The 16,300-nt window shown below is 42.7% G+C and overlaps 1 protein-coding gene across 2 annotated transcripts in view; it reads right to left on the bottom strand.

Annotated features, from left to right (window-relative positions):
* Positions 1-16,300, bottom strand: part of ASB2 (ankyrin repeat and SOCS box containing 2) — an 82,102-nt gene that overhangs the window by 58,478 nt on the left and 7,324 nt on the right. The gene's annotated exons all lie outside the window — the stretch shown is intronic.

Below are 16,300 nucleotides of genomic sequence, written 5' to 3'. Positions count from 1 at the left end.
AATTTAAAACAAATAGGAGAAAACCTTCTTCACCCAACGCGTCATTAAACTCTGGAATTTGTTGCCGGAGAACGTGGTGAAGGCGGTTAGCTTGGTAGAGTTTAAAAAGGGGTTAGACGGTTTCCTAAAGGACAAGTCCATAAACCACTACTAAATGGACTTGGGAAAAATCCACAATTCCGGGAATAACATGTATAGAATGTTTGTACGTTTGGGAAGCTTGCCAGGTGCCCTTGGCCTGGATTGGCCGCTGTCATGGACAGGATGCTGGGCTCGATGGACCTTTGGTCTTTTCCCAGTGTGGCATTACTTATGTACTTATTAGTTTTCGGGTGTAACAGTGCAGAATGCATTTCCCTCCACTTTAGGGATGTGCATTCATTAGTGAATTTGGTGTGTTAGTATCCCTTTAAAATTTTAGTGTGAATGTAAGAATAGCCATACAAAGGTTCACCTGTCCCAGTATCCTGCTCCAACAGTGGCCAATCAGGTCACAAGTACCTAGCAGATTCCCAAAAAGCAGCAACATTTCATACTGTTTACCCCCAGGGATAAGCAGTGGATTTTCCTAGGACTACTTTAGTCATGGTTTATGCTGCATGCGAATCGATCTGGTGAATATTCATTGTGGATATACTGAAAACCTGACTGGCTGGGGAGCTTCAAGGACCAGGTTTGGGAACCACTGGTTTATGGACCTTCACCTCCAGGAATTTTTCCAAACAACTATTTATTTTAAAAGTATGACTACACAACTTCATGGCATGTGCCCTAGTCACTCACTGTATATTTTGAGAGACTAAACAACAGATTCACGTTTACCCCTTCCAATCCATTCAGGATTTTATAGACCTCTGTTGTACCTCCCCTCAATCACCTCTTCTCCCAATCTGAAGAGCCCTAACCTCTTTAGAACATAAGAGTAGCCATACTGGGTCAGACCAATGGTCCATCTAGCCCAGTATCCTGTTTTCCAAACAATGGCCAAGCCAGGTCACAAGTACCTGGCAGAAACCCAATTAGCAGCAACATTCCAGAATCCCAAAGAGTAACAAGATTCCGGAATCCCAAATAGTAGCAGCATTCCATGCTACTAATCCTGGGGCAAGCAGTTGCTTCTCCAAGTCTGTCTCAATAACCTTTCCTCCTTTACGAGTTCTTCCATCCCTTTAATCACTTTGGTCACCCTTCCTTGTGCCTTTTCTAATTCTACTATATCAATTTAATGTGCATTAACCTATGAATTAATGTATTATGAATTCATATGTTAAAGGTTTTTTTAATACATATTTAAAAAACTGGAGAAAAAAAAACACCCCACATTTGGATTATAGGCCGGTCCTGGATTTCTGACAGTCCCACCCTGGTGTATTATGGGACCTGTAGCACTGATTTCAATGGGTAGAATTAGGGACTACAAATCCCACACTGCATTGCGATGGAACGTCAAAACCACGACTGCCCAAAAAGTCTCCCTGCTGGAGCTGGGCACCTTGGCAGCTCCACTTCTATTTCCTGCTTGTTGAGGCAGAGTGGTGAGTACTAAACTCCTGGGCTAATCCACAGTGCTTCAGATCTGCTTGCGGACTCTCATTATTTTTGGCTCAGTGGCAGAGTTTATTTATAGCGCAAATTCTTGGAGGTGAGAAGTACACTGGATCATGGTAGCAAGTGGAAATTTCCTAGGCTGTTCTTTTATTCTCCTTTATGTTTTGTCAGTGCGTTGGATCTTTTTATATCTGTATTAGGAAGCTTATTTTGTTAAGAAACTGTTTATTGTATGAGTCTTTTTCCCTTTCCAGATTTAGATGGAGATTACTGTATGTTAATTGTTATTTTCTGCTTTTTTTTTATAGTTATTACATTTGTACCCGCGCTTTCCCACTCATAGCAGGCTCAATGTGGCTTACATAGTATATACAGGTACTTATTTGTACCTGGGGCAATGGAGGGTTAAATGACTTGCCCAGAGTCACAAGGAGCTGCCTTGGGCCTGCAGTGGGAATTGAACCCAGTTCCCCAGGACCAAAGTCCACCACTCTAACCACTAGGCCATTCCTCCACGATGTTAAGACATATCTTTTTGTCTGGTGTTATGTCTCTAAAACTATAAACAGAAAGAGAACTCCTGATTACTCGGGCCATGGTTACGTTTCTTCAGTGAAATGGAGAACATCTTTCTTCTGCTGAAGCACAACAGTGACCAAATGATGGCAGAGAACTGCGTTCTCTTACAGCTGGAGTTAATTCGCCTTTAACCAAAAGGTAACCAAACAAAAAAAAATATCCCAAGGGAAAATAGCAGCACACAAAAAAGTGGGAAGCGAAGGAAGGCTGGACAAACAATGGGATCAGCAAATGAAATTTATTGCTGCGATATATAAAAAGTAGATATACAAGTGCATAAAGCTGAAAATCACGTTTCAGCACGGATGTGCCTGCCTCAGAAGTCTCGTAATATCATAGTAACATAACATAGTAACATAGTAGATGACGGCAGAAAAAGACCTGCACGGTCCATCCAGTCTGCCCAACAAGATAAACTCATATGTGCTACTTTTTGTGTATACCTTACCTTGATTTGTATCTGTCATGCAAAAAAGGGGGGGAGGGAATAATGCAGCAATGTTGAAAATTGTTGAATGGTCTTTAAAAATACAGTGCGTTCATGAAAGATGCACAATACAAAACGCTATTGCAATGTAGTGCAAAAGTAGGCTGGAAGGTTCCTGCCTGTTCCTCCTCCCAGGACCTCTGTCTGTTCCTGGAGCACTTTGGCGATACATTACAGTAGCGTTTTGTATTGTGCATCATTCATGCATGCATGGTATTATTAAAGACCATTCAACGATTTTAAACATTGCTGCATTATTCCCCCCCCCCCTCCCTTTTCTTTGCATGATATTACCAGACTCCTGAGGCAGGCACATCCGTGCCGAAACGCAGTGCCGTATTGAGTCTTGAGCATTGATTTTGAGCTTTATACACTATTATATGTACTTTTTATACATCGCAGCAATAAATTTCATTTGTTGATCCTGTTCTTTGTCCAACCTTCCTTCGCTTCCCACTTTCTTGTGTGCTGTTAACTTGCCTTTAAAATAATAAGTTAAGGAGCCCTTTTACTGAGTGTGCACCATTTCCGGGAGTTGCATGGTGATAACCCAGCAGTAATCGGGCATCGCCGCACCTCAATGGGTGGCAGTTAGGGTTCCCAGGCACACGGCCATGCGGTAAGAGTTCTCTTACCGCATGGCCATATGTGCCTGGTGTCTTTTTACTCACTGCAGTAAAAAGTGCCCTGGTGTTTGGGAAAAACAGCCCCTCCCGCCGCTAGCGCAGGGCCCTACGTCCTGAAGTTTGGTAAAAGGACCCCTCATTTTGTTAACAAAAAGAGTTTTTGCAATTGCCATCCAAGCTAGGAATGATGGCATGGTACTATTCAGATTGCATCTTTCCCTGTAGGACAGCATAGCAAGATAAGCCTTTTACGTGACTCCATAAATCAGGGTTTGTGTATAACAGATTTTGAAAACGAGAAGCTGATTATCCAAGATAAGTGGGATTTGATTTATTGGAAATTAATGTTAAGAGAAGAAAAAGTAGAAGTGTTTTTATATAAAAAATATTTTGGGAAAAAAAGGTCATAAAAAGAAAACAAAGACAAAATTGGACTAATGAGGATATTGGGTATGATGTCAAGAGTTTTGAAGTCCTGACAAAAAACAATGTTACCCACCTTCTGATGGTCCTTACAGAAAACTTTGACATTGATTGCAAATAATGAGATTCTCTTACATATAGTGGGTTGTTTCCATAAATCAGCAGCAGAACTAATCACTATGGACCCAATATTTAAAAAAAACAAAAAGAAACCTGGGCCTATTTTCAAACCACTTAGACTTACAAAGTTCCGTGGAGGGGAATAATCGAACAGCACCGGTGAAATAGATGGCCGGTGATCTATTTTGGCGGTGGTGCTACAGCTGACCGGAACCGTATTATCGAAAAAGATGGCCGGCCATCTTTTTTTCAATAATACGGTTTAGCCCGGCCAAATGCCAGAGTTCGCCGGGGTTGAGATCGCCGGTTTTGTTTTTCAGCGATAATGGAAAAAACTGCCTGCCATCTCAAACCCGGCGACATCCAAGGCATTTGGTCGTGGAAGGAGCCAGCATTTGTAGTGCACTGGCCCCCCTCACATACCAGGACACCAACTGGGCACCCTAGGGGTCAGTGCGGTGGACTTCAGAAAAAGCTCCCACATGCATAACTCCCTTACTTTGGGTGCTGAGCCCCCAACCCCCCCCCCCCAAAACCCACTACCCACGACCCGCCCGACCCCCCCCTCCCGCCACCAACCCGCCGTTGCCGTCACCTGCCTTTGCTGGCGGGGGACCCCAACCCCCATCAGCCAAGGTCCTCTTCTGCTCGCAAAAGGCTTCCTTCTGTTTCTGACGTCCTATAAGTACAACGTGCAGGGTGTCAGACTCACAGAACGAAGCCTTGCAGATCAGCGTGCAGGATGTCAGAAACTTTTGTGAGCAGAAGAGAACCTCGGCTGGCGGGGGTTGGGGTCCCCCACTAGCAAAGGTAGGCGACGGCAGGTTGGCGGCGGGAGGAGGGTCAAGAGGGTCGGTGGCAGGGGGGGCAAAGTCGGCAATGGTGGGGGTGGGGGGGTGTCAGCAATGGCGGGGGGGTTGGCGGCACCGGTGGGGGGCTAAAATGTGCCCCCTCACTTCGGGCCCCCCTTCCGCTGAAGAAGTCTGGCTATGCCCCTGCTATGTAAGCCACATTGAGCCTGCAAATAGGTGGGAAAATGTGGGATACAAATGTAACAAATAAATAAATAAATAAAATAATAACTTTGTTTAGGCATCCAGGCTGGAAAATGGATGTTTAGGTCCATGCGCTGACAGGACCCCTAGTGAGTAATATTCAGCAATGGCAGTCAGCATTTCTTTACACACAGACCGCTGCTGGATGAATTGGACCTGGAGTTCAGCGCCAGCTGCTATCTGGGTAGCGGCAGTGAATATCCAGATCTCGGGCAGCCTGCCAGTGTTACTCGGGTAACACCACTGTTCAGTGGCAGTACCCGGAGACCTATCAGGGTACTGCCACCTCATATCAGTGGTGCTTGGGTAACTCCCGGTTCCACCCCAACTCTACCCATGGGCCACGCCAGCACTATCCAGACAGTGCCCAGATATTTTGCAGCACTACTGAAGTATGCACCACTCAATATCAATGTGATTTAACTGGGCAGGAGCCTCTCGACTAGTTAAATTGCTTTGAATATAGACCCCCCCCTAATATTTTAGAAAACAGCAAAAACAGAGCTTTTCTCTAAAACATGAATAGCCCCACCAAAGAAGCATAGATACGCTTTACGTTCAAAGGTCACTGTTTCCACATACTTAGAAATCTGCACATCCTTGGGGAACTGATTTCTGCAAAAGTCTAACTTTTTGCAAAACCAGTGAAGTTTTGAACCCCAGAGGGGTCAGCACAATTCTTCTTTAAAGCTCAGGGATAAAGGAGAAGTTAGCTGACAGTTACGCATGTCTCTATGTAGATGTAAATGTCGATGAGGAAATTTTCCCAAGTATGGCTATTATAAAATACAGAACACATAGACTGAACAAACCATGCTCAGAGCCTGCCTGTTAGAAATCTCTACATAAGAACGTAAGAGTAGCCATACTGGGTCGTCAGACCGATGGTCCATCTAGCCCAGTATCCTGCTTCCAACAGTAGCTAATCCAGGTCACAAGTACCTGGCAGAAACCCAAAGGAAGTAACCTGTTCCGGGGCAGAGGGAAACCAACAACGCTGACCGGCGCGTGGCACCCTCCCAGCGGCGTGCACCAGGGGCGGACCGCCCCCACCCCCTTGGTACGCCACTGCCAAAGAGTAGCAACAGTCCATGCTACCAATCCCAGGGCAGGCAGTGGCTTCTCAATGTCCATCTCAATAACAGACTTTTCCATCAGGAACTTGTCCAAAACATTTTAAAACCCAGATACACTAACCGCGGTTACTACAACCTCCGGCAGCGAGTTCCAGAGCTTAACTATTCTTTGAGTGAAAAAAATATTTCCTCCTATTTGTTTTAAATGTATTTCCCTGTCATTTCATGGAGTGTCCCTGGATTTTGTAGTTTTTGAAAGAGTGAAAAATCAGTTCACACACCACTCAGGATTTTGAAGACCTCGATCATATCCCCCCCCCCCCCCCCCCCCCCCTCAGCCATCTCTTTTCAAAGCTGAAGAGCCCTAACCTCTTTAGCCTTTCCTCATACGAGAGAGGTGTGGTAGCCGTGTTAGTCCACTCTTAAAGGTTATCAATAGAAATCAAACAAAGGGCAACCTTCGAAAGCTAATCAAGAAATGTATTAAGTTATGTCCAATAAAAAAGGTATCATCTTATTTTCTTTTCCATGTTTTATTTTGTTTGATTTCTATAGATTCTACATGGAATGTTGCTATTCCACTAGCAACATTCCATGTAGAAGTCGGCCCTTGTAGATCACCAATGTGGCCGCGCAGGCTTCTGCTTCTGTGAGTCTGACGTCCTGCACGTACGTGCAGGACGTCAGACTCACAGAAACAGAAGCCTGCGCATCCTTCTACATGGAATGTTGCTAGTGGAATAGCAACATTCCATGTAGAATGTCCAATAGTAGCAACATTCCATGTAGAATCTCCAATGGTATCTATTTTACTGTCATAGTAATGCTTGAATGTTTTCACTTATATACACTGTCAGCTAGCACATTTGCTTATTTCCGATCTGACGAAGAAGGGCAACCTTCGAAAGCTAATCAAGAAATGTATTAAGTTATGTCCAATAAAAAAGGTATCATCTTATTTTCTTTTCCATGTTTTATTTTGTTTGATTTCTATAGATTCTACATGGAATGTTGCTATTCCACTAGCAACATTCCATGTAGAAGTCGGCCCTTGTAGATCACCAATGTGGCCGCGCAGGCTTCTGCTTCTGTGAGTCTGACGTCCTGCACGTACGTGCAGGACGTCAGACTCACAGAAACAGAAGCCTGCGCATCCTTCTACATGGAATGTTGCTAGTGGAATAGCAACATTCCATGTAGAATGTCCAATAGTAGCAACATTCCATGTAGAATCTCCAATGGTATCTATTTTACTGTCATAGTAATGCTTGAATGTTTTCACTTATATACACTGTCAGCTAGCACATTTGCTTATTTCCGATCTGAGGAAGAAGGGCAACCTTCGAAAGCTAATCAAGAAATGTATTAAGTTATGTCCAATAAAAAAGGTATCATCTTATTTTCTTTTCCATGTTTTATTTTGTATGATTTCTATAGATTCTACATGGAATGTTGCTATTCCACTAGCAACATTCCATGTAGAAGTCAGCCCTTGCGGATCACCAATGTGGCTGCGCAGGCTTCTGCTTCTGTGAGTCTGACGTCCTGCACGTACGTGCAGGACGTCAGACTCACAGAAACAGAAGCCTGCGCAGCCTTCTACATGGAATGTTGCTAGTGGAATAGCAACATTCCATGTAGAATGTCCAATAGTAGCAACATTCCATGTAGAATCTCCAATGGTATCTATTTTACTGTCATAGTAATGCTTGAATGTTTTCACTTATATACACTGTCAGCTAGCACATTTGCTTATTTCCGATCTGACGAAGAAGGGCAACCTTCGAAAGCTAATCAAGAAATGTATTAAGTTATGTCCAATAAAAAAGGTATCATCTTATTTTCTTTTCCATGTTTATTTTGTTTGATTTCTATAGATTCTACATTGAATGTTGCTATTCCACTAGCAACATTCCATGTAGAAGTCGGCCCTTGTAGATCACCAATGTGGCCGCGCAGGCTTCTGCTTCTGTGAGTCTGACGTCCTGCACGTACGTGCAGGACGTCAGACTCACAGAAACAGAAGCCTGCGCATCCTTCTACATGGAATGTTGCTAGTGGAATAGCAACATTCCATGTAGAATCTCCAATAGTAGCAACATTCCATGTAGAATCTCCAATGGTATCTATTTTACTGTCATAGTAATGCTTGAATGTTTTCACTTATATACACTGTCAGCTAGCACATTTGCTTATTTCCGATCTGAGGAAGAAGGGCAACCTTCGAAAGCTAATCAAGAAATGTATTAAGTTATGTCCAATAAAAAAGGTATCATCTTATTTTCTTTTCCATGTTTTATTTTGTATGATTTCTATAGATTCTACATGGAATGTTGCTATTCCACTAGCAACATTCCATGTAGAAGTCAGCCCTTGCGGATCACCAATGTGGCTGCGCAGGCTTCTGCTTCTGTGAGTCTGACGTCCTGCACGTACGTGCAGGACGTCAGACTCACAGAAACAGAAGCCTGCGCAGCCTTCTACATGGAATGTTGCTAGTGGAATAGCAACATTCCATGTAGAATGTCCAATAGTAGCAACATTCCATGTAGAATCTCCAATGGTATCTATTTTACTGTCATAGTAATGCTTGAATGTTTTCACTTATATACACTGTCAGCTAGCACATTTGCTTATTTCCGATCTGACGAAGAAGGGCAACCTTCGAAAGCTAATCAAGAAATGTATTAAGTTATGTCCAATAAAAAAGGTATCATCTTATTTTCTTTTCCATGTTTTATTTTGTTTGATTTCTATAGATTCTACATGGAATGTTGCTATTCCACTAGCAACATTCCATGTAGAAGTCGGCCCTTGTAGATCACCAATGTGGCCGCGCAGGCTTCTGCTTCTGTGAGTCTGACGTCCTGCACGTACGTGCAGGACGTCAGACTCACAGAAACAGAAGCCTGCGCATCCTTCTACATGGAATGTTGCTAGTGGAATAGCAACATTCCATGTAGAATGTCCAATAGTAGCAACATTCCATGTAGAATCTCCAATGGTATCTATTTTACTGTCATAGTAATGCTTGAATGTTTTCACTTATATACACTGTCAGCTAGCACATTTGCTTATTTCCGATCTGAGGAAGAAGGGCAACCTTCGAAAGCTAATCAAGAAATGTATTAAGTTATGTCCAATAAAAAAGGTATCATCTTATTTTCTTTTCCATGTTTTATTTTGTATGATTTCTATAGATTCTACATGGAATGTTGCTATTCCACTAGCAACATTCCATGTAGAAGTCAGCCCTTGCGGATCACCAATGTGGCTGCGCAGGCTTCTGCTTCTGTGAGTCTGACGTCCTGCACGTACGTGCAGGACGTCAGACTCACAGAAACAGAAGCCTGCGCAGCCTTCTACATGGAATGTTGCTAGTGGAATAGCAACATTCCATGTAGAATGTCCAATAGTAGCAACATTCCATGTAGAATCTCCAATGGTATCTATTTTACTGTCATAGTAATGCTTGAATGTTTTCACTTATATACACTGTCAGCTAGCACATTTGCTTATTTCCGATCTGACGAAGAAGGGCAACCTTCGAAAGCTAATCAAGAAATGTATTAAGTTATGTCCAATAAAAAAGGTATCATCTTATTTTCTTTTCCATGTTTTATTTTGTTTGATTTCTATTGATAACTCATATGAGAGGAGTTCCATCCCCTTTATCATTTTGGTTGCTCTTCTTTGAACCTTTTCTAATTCCACTACATCTTTTTTGAGACACGGTGACCACAATTGACCGCAATACTCAAGGTAAGGTCACGCCAATGGACAATACAGAGGCATTATAGTATTCTTGCTGATATTTTGCATCCCTTTCCTAATAATTCCTAGCATCCTATTTGCTGATTTGGCTGCTACCTCATACTTCACATATATTGCAGCGTCTACATATAAGCAAAGCCTCCTCTAAAATATTTTATGTATGCTGATCGACATGTTTAAATCTGCTTTTATCTTAGAGGCATAACTCTCTCAAATCATCTCCATAGTCTAGTAAACCAGTGGCCAGCGATCCATGATCTCATCTCAGGCCAAAAATGTGCTGAAGGCAGTAATGCATGCTGATTCCTGCTCGAAAGGACCTTTCCTTACCTGCTGACCCCTTTTATGTCTTCCCTCTCCATCCCGCCCCCCCCCCTTTCCCTATTTTCCTTAACCCTTTCCTTCCCGCTGGCCTACAGCCCAGTTGTGTCCGGCCTCCCTAATTGGTTTGGCCTCCTCCTTTTCGTATAGGCAGGAAAAGGGTTGTCCCAAGCTTTGATACTGGTACTTCACTAGTGTGGCTGCAAGATCATCTGTCCAAGGAGAACTCCGTTACAGGTAAACAACTTTTATTTTCCGCACATTGCCTTTGAACTTCCTTCCTTTCAACTTGATATCATGACCCTGTATCCTGGAGCTTCAATTTCAAAGGAAAATGCTCTTTCTTGTACCTTTCTGAGGCCTCCTGGATAGCTGACTATTTCTGCTCAGTCAACCTTGAGCTCCTTGCAGGATGAGCAAAGTATCCAAACCATTGCGTTCAGATGGTCTCTTCTTAACCTCAAATGCTAAGCATTAGCTCCATTTAATTGCGTGAATTTCTACAAACTCTGGGATGTGAATAATTAGATCACGATTTTTTTTTTTTTGGAGGGGAGGGAAAAAAAAGAGAAGGAAGCCACTGCAATTCCTGTTTTCTTACCACGCTAGCTTTGATCTCCGTAGCCTCTGTCTGATTTTGCTTAGGCTTCTTCTCAAACCTCCCATTTATCTTCCTTGAGGAAAAGATGGCAGACTGCTCCCTCTGAGGGTTAATAGGGGATTAATGAATGTACAAAACGGGCACTTCCTTACACAAGAGTGAGCTTGATGTATTAGCCATTTTCCCCACTGGCACCGAATGACAAAAAACTCCTCGGTAAACAGGGCCCGCTGTGTTCTAGATGATTTCTTCTGAAGTAGGCACTTAAACGATGGAAACAGTACCTCTCATCTCTTTCCAATTTTTTTTTCACATCTATTAGACACCTGCTGGCAGCAGAGGGTTGCAGTCACACAAAAGGCTGTCTCGTACAATACCCTGCCTCTTGGTCCTGGGGCACTGACTTTAGCAGCGGCTTTCCTTTCTGGCTTCACCCCAGCATATTTGCTGGTTATGCTTTAATTTCAGATCTCAGCCTGGCAAGCATTCTTGAGAACAAATTCGGCCTTGTAAGGGCACATGTGAGGATAGGAGCCTCACTAGGCTTTCCACTGTCTACTCCCCGATCTAATTTGATCCTTTTACATTCATGGGTACGAGATAAGAGAAAGTACTTCTGAACAATTAAGCTTTCCTTCCTCTCGAGCAGAAATATTAGTTAATATTTGGATTACTTAGGCAAAGCCTTACACTGCCTAGAATGGTAATACATATTTTAATAAATTAATATTTTAACCACAGTATCTTGATGCTGCTTTTCAACAAGTTCTTGGCAGATGCAACACTGGACTTAAAATCCTTATTCCAAGTGCCTTACACACCAGCTCCTGAAAACCGTCATTTCCCAAAAATGTTCCACTCATTGATACAATACAGCAAATATGAAATGTATATTTCAGTTGAACCTTAGGGCCTCTGTTACCAAACCACGCAAGCAATCCTGGTGCGGCAGTGCTGACAGAGTGAATGGACTTCGTCAGCATTGTGGACAGTTCGAGGCTAGTGATGGGGATAATTATTTATTGTATCTGCAGGGGAAAACGGAGAAGAAGGATCCTCTCTCCTGAGATGCCTCTTTTCAGATCTCACTCTTTGTTGCTTGCATAGAAACGTTATGGCAATATATGCAATGTAATTTCTCCAGAAAATGGATAAATTAGAGCAAGGGAAGGGAAATGGGACTTGATATACCACCTTTCTGAGGTTTTTTGTAGCTACATTCAAAGCGGTTTACATATATTCAGGTACTTATTTTGTACCAGGGGCAATGGAGGGTTAAGTGACTTGCCCAGAGTCACAAGAAGCAGCAGTGGGAATAGAACTCAGTTCTCCAGGATCAAAGTCCACTGCACTAACCACTAGGCTACTCCTCCACTCATTCCACCAATAAGAGCCAACCTCATCAGTGATGTCACAATGGCTTGATTGCCCGATACTTGGCTCACTTCTGATATTGTGATGTCATAAGGGAAAGGGAAATGGGACTTGATATACCGCCTTTCTGAGGTTTTTGCAACTACATTCAAAGCGGTTTACATTTATTCAGGTACTTACTTTGTACCAGGGGCAATGGAGGGTTAAGTGACTTGCCCAGAGTCACAAGGAGCTGCAGTGGGAATTGAGCTCAATTCCCCAGGATCAAAGTCCACTGCAGGGACAAGGTAAAGGGGTCATGGGTTTGACATAGGCTGCACATACTGTAGCCCATAGGAATAAAATGGACCCTGCTACAGATAACTGGAGCTAAGCTTTAGTAAAAGACCCCCTATATGTTCCACCTTTGCTTATACCCTACACTGTCAATTAAAATATTCTATTATGTATTGTGTTGACATTGTAAGTAATATACTATGCCATACTTTGTATTGTTATTGGAATATTTTTACTGCTGTACTTGTTAATTGCTCATGTTTGATTTATTCCTACTGTACACCGCCTTGCGTGAATTCCTTCAAGAAGGTTGTAAATAAATCCTAATAAATAAAATACCAGCTTTCTGTGGTACAACCAAAGTGGCAAATTTTTTGATTAATGGTAATGCTGATAAGTTTGATCAGAGTTCGTCTCCTCAAATTTATAGTGACCGGCTGTGTGAAAAGATATATTCAGATGAAGTCCATTCTTGTAGTGTCTTAAGGGGAGAAGAGGTTAAATCGAGTGTGTCTGAATTATGGTCTGAACTCCAGACAGTGAACATTAATGAAATTTCTGTGACTGTGCGAACAAATAGGAGGAAATATTTTTCACTCAAAGAATAGTCAAGCTCTGGAACTCACTGCCAGAGGATGTGGTAACACGGGTTAACATCTGGATTTTAAAAAGGTTTGGACAAGTTCTTGGAGGAAAAGTCCATAGTCTGTTGTTCAGATGGACATGGGGGAAACTACTGCTTGCCCCGGGATTGGTCACATGGAATGTTGCTACTATTTGGGATTCCGGAATCTTGTTTCTCTTTGGGATTCTGGAATGTTGCTACTATTTGGGTTTCTGCCAGGTACTTGTGACCTGGATTGGTCATTGTTGGAAGCAGCATTCTGGGCTAGATGGACCATTGGTCTGAGCCAGTATGGCTATTCTTATGTTCTTATCTCTCCCCTCCTTTTCAGATCCATGTTCTTCTATTTTATTTGGATCCTTGGTGGATATGATTGCTCCATCATTAGAAAAGATTGTGAATAAATCAGTGAATGATGGGAAGTTAACAGATTGTATGAAGATAACAACTGTAAAACCATTGCTGAAGAAAGGTTCTGGAGGTCCGTCTGTGCCGGGTAGTTATAGACCCATCTCAGTGTTACCTTACTTGACTAAGATTATAGAGTAAGAAACAACTGAAAGATTTTGTTGAAAGAAAGAATGTGTTAAATGATTTTCAATATGGTTTTAGACAGAATCATGATACCGAATTGTTGCTATTATCAATGATAGATAAAATAAGTCTTGTTATGGATCAAAATATTTGGTTTTGCCTGGTAACATTGGACATTGCCTCTGCATTTGACATGGTTAACCGTGTCATTTTGTTAAAAGAACTGTATGATTTGGGTATTCGAGGAAAGGTACTGCAATGACTTATCTACAAGATCTTTTGTAGTTAAAATTTGTGATTCTATTTTTGATAAATACCCCATAAACCATGGTGTTCCTCAGGGGTCAGCTTTATCAGCTTTGCTCTTCAATTTGTATATGTCCTCTTTGAGTGTAGTATTTCAGAATTTGAGAGTATCTTTCAGAATTTAGGCTGATGATACTCAGGTATTTTTCCCCACTATGGGGAATGTTCAAGATTTGACTGAGTCATTGACTGCATATTTGGATAAGATTACTGATTGGAAGCATCAGTATAAATTGTCAATAAATCTTTTGAAGATCGAAATTATGTATGTTGGTAGGCAATTGAATCCTTCCTTGCCCTCTGCTCTGTCTTATCAAGGAGTGGATTTCAAGGTGAAAACCTTTCTTCGTAATTGGGCAGAATGGATGGACCGTGCAGGTCTTTTTCTGCCGTTATCTACTATGTTACTATCAGGCTTATTTTCGAAAGGGATCGCTGGCGATCTTCCAACATAAGTCGGGAGATGGCCGGCGATCTCCTGATCCTGACCAAATCAGTATTATCGAAAGCCGAGTTTGGCCGGCTTCAACTGCTGTTTCGTCACAGCGCCAGCCAACCTTCAAGGGGGCATGTTGGGAGGGTAGCGAAGGCAGGATGGGGGGCGGGACGGGGGCGTGGGTATGAGATGGCCGGCTTTGCCTTATAATGGAAAAAAAGAGGCCGGCTCGAACAAGCATTTCGCCGGCCGGACTTGGTCAATTTATTTTTAGGACCAAGTTTGGAAAAAGTGCCCCAACTGACCAGATGACCACCGGAGGGAAGTGGGGATCACCTCCCCTTACTCCCCCAGTGGTCACCAACCCCCTCCCACCCAAAAAAAAAAAAAAAAAAACTTTTTTTGCCAGCCTGTATGCCAGCCTGAACTGTCATACCCAGCTCCTTGACAGCAGTATACAGGTCTCTGGAGCAGTTTCTAGTGGGTGCAGTGCACTTTAGGCAGGTGGACCCAGGCCCATCCCCCCCTACCTGTTACACTTGTAGTAGTTAATGTAGAGCCCTCCAAAACCCACTGTACCCACATCTAGGTGCCCCCCTTAACCCCTTAGGGCTATGGTAATGGTGTAGAGTTGTGGCGAGTGGGGTTTGGGGGGGATTTGGGGGGCTAAGCACACAAGGTAAGGGTGCTATGCACCTGGAAGCTATTTTGGGTTTTTTTTTTAATTTTTGTAAGTGCCCCCTAGGGTGCCCAGTTGGTGTCCTGGCATGTGAGGGGGGCCAGTGCACTACAAATGCTGGCTCCTCCCACGCCCAAATGCCTTGCATTTCGCCAGGTTGGAGATGGCCGGGCCTGGTTTCCATTATGGCTGAAAACCGAAGCCGACCATCTCATGTAAACCTGGCGATCAGCCGGCGATCCTGTTGTAAACCCGGCGAGCGATTTGGCCGGCGCCAAGCGTATTTCAAAAATACGCTTGGCTCCGCCAGCTTAGGGCGCCGGCCCCGAAGATGGCCGGCCATCGATTTGGCCGGCGCCGTTCGATTATGCCCCTCTTTGTTGATTTGGGATTAATTTGGGCGTAATGTTACACTCCAGTCTATCTATGCAGAACCAAGTTGATCATGTGATTTCAACTTCTTTTTTTTTTAAATTTCATGTTCTCAGCAAGTTGAAGGGTATAATATCTAATTAAGACTTTCATACAATCACGCAGAGTCTGGTTATAACAAGATTGGATTATTGTAATTCATTTTATCTGGGAATGTCAGTTACCAGAGTCCAGGCTCTGCAGATTGTACAAAATACAGCAGCACGTTTGTTTACTGGTACGCAAAGATCAGATCATATAATACCTATTCTGAAGAAGCTTCATTGGTTTATTCTATAGTTCCAAAATATTTCTTGAATGCCTTACCTATATACCAACAAAAGCAAACATTACTCTCTGAATCTGCCAAACAATTGTGTTTTCCTATTAGTCGTTTGGCTGAAACACGTAATCAAGCTTTTTTTGCTGCAGGGGCGAGCTCATGGAATCGTTTGCCAGGACATCTAAGACTTTTTTCCAATAGATAACAATTTAAGAAGTATTTGAAAACGTATTTGTTTGTGAAATTTTTTGGTGCTGATTGATCTCAGATTTATAATAGGCTGTTCTCTTGGGGATTGTAGTATGATGTAAGATATTTGCAGAAACATATTTATTTATTTATTGCATTTGTACCCCACATTATCCCACCTTTTTGCAGGCTCAATGTGGCTTATAGAGTGTTGTTATGATATAGTCATTACATGATCTTAAATATAGTCGATAATAGGCTGAAGTTAGGTGATTTAGATGCACGGTACTAGGTAGGGTATTGTGAAAGGTGTTTTTTGGTGCACCTGAGTAATTTGAGGAATTATTTATTAAGGCTGATTTTTGTAGGCTTTGTTGAAGAGATGTGTCTTCAAAGATTTGCGAAAGCTGGTAAGATTGTCCATAGTTTTGTGTTTTGTTTTTATTAGTACATAAGTAATGCCACACTGGGAAAAGACCAAGGGTCCATCGAGCCCAGCATCCTGTCCACGACAGCGGCCAATCCAGGCCAAGGGCACCTGGCGAGCTTCCCAAACGTACAAACATTCTATACATGT

The sequence above is a fragment of the Microcaecilia unicolor genome, chromosome 9, assembly GCF_901765095.1.
Source record: "Microcaecilia unicolor chromosome 9, aMicUni1.1, whole genome shotgun sequence".
Lineage (NCBI taxonomy): Eukaryota > Metazoa > Chordata > Amphibia > Gymnophiona > Siphonopidae > Microcaecilia > Microcaecilia unicolor.
The sequence above is the reverse complement of the archived record's forward strand: the minus strand, read 5'-3'. Positions and strand labels throughout refer to the sequence as shown.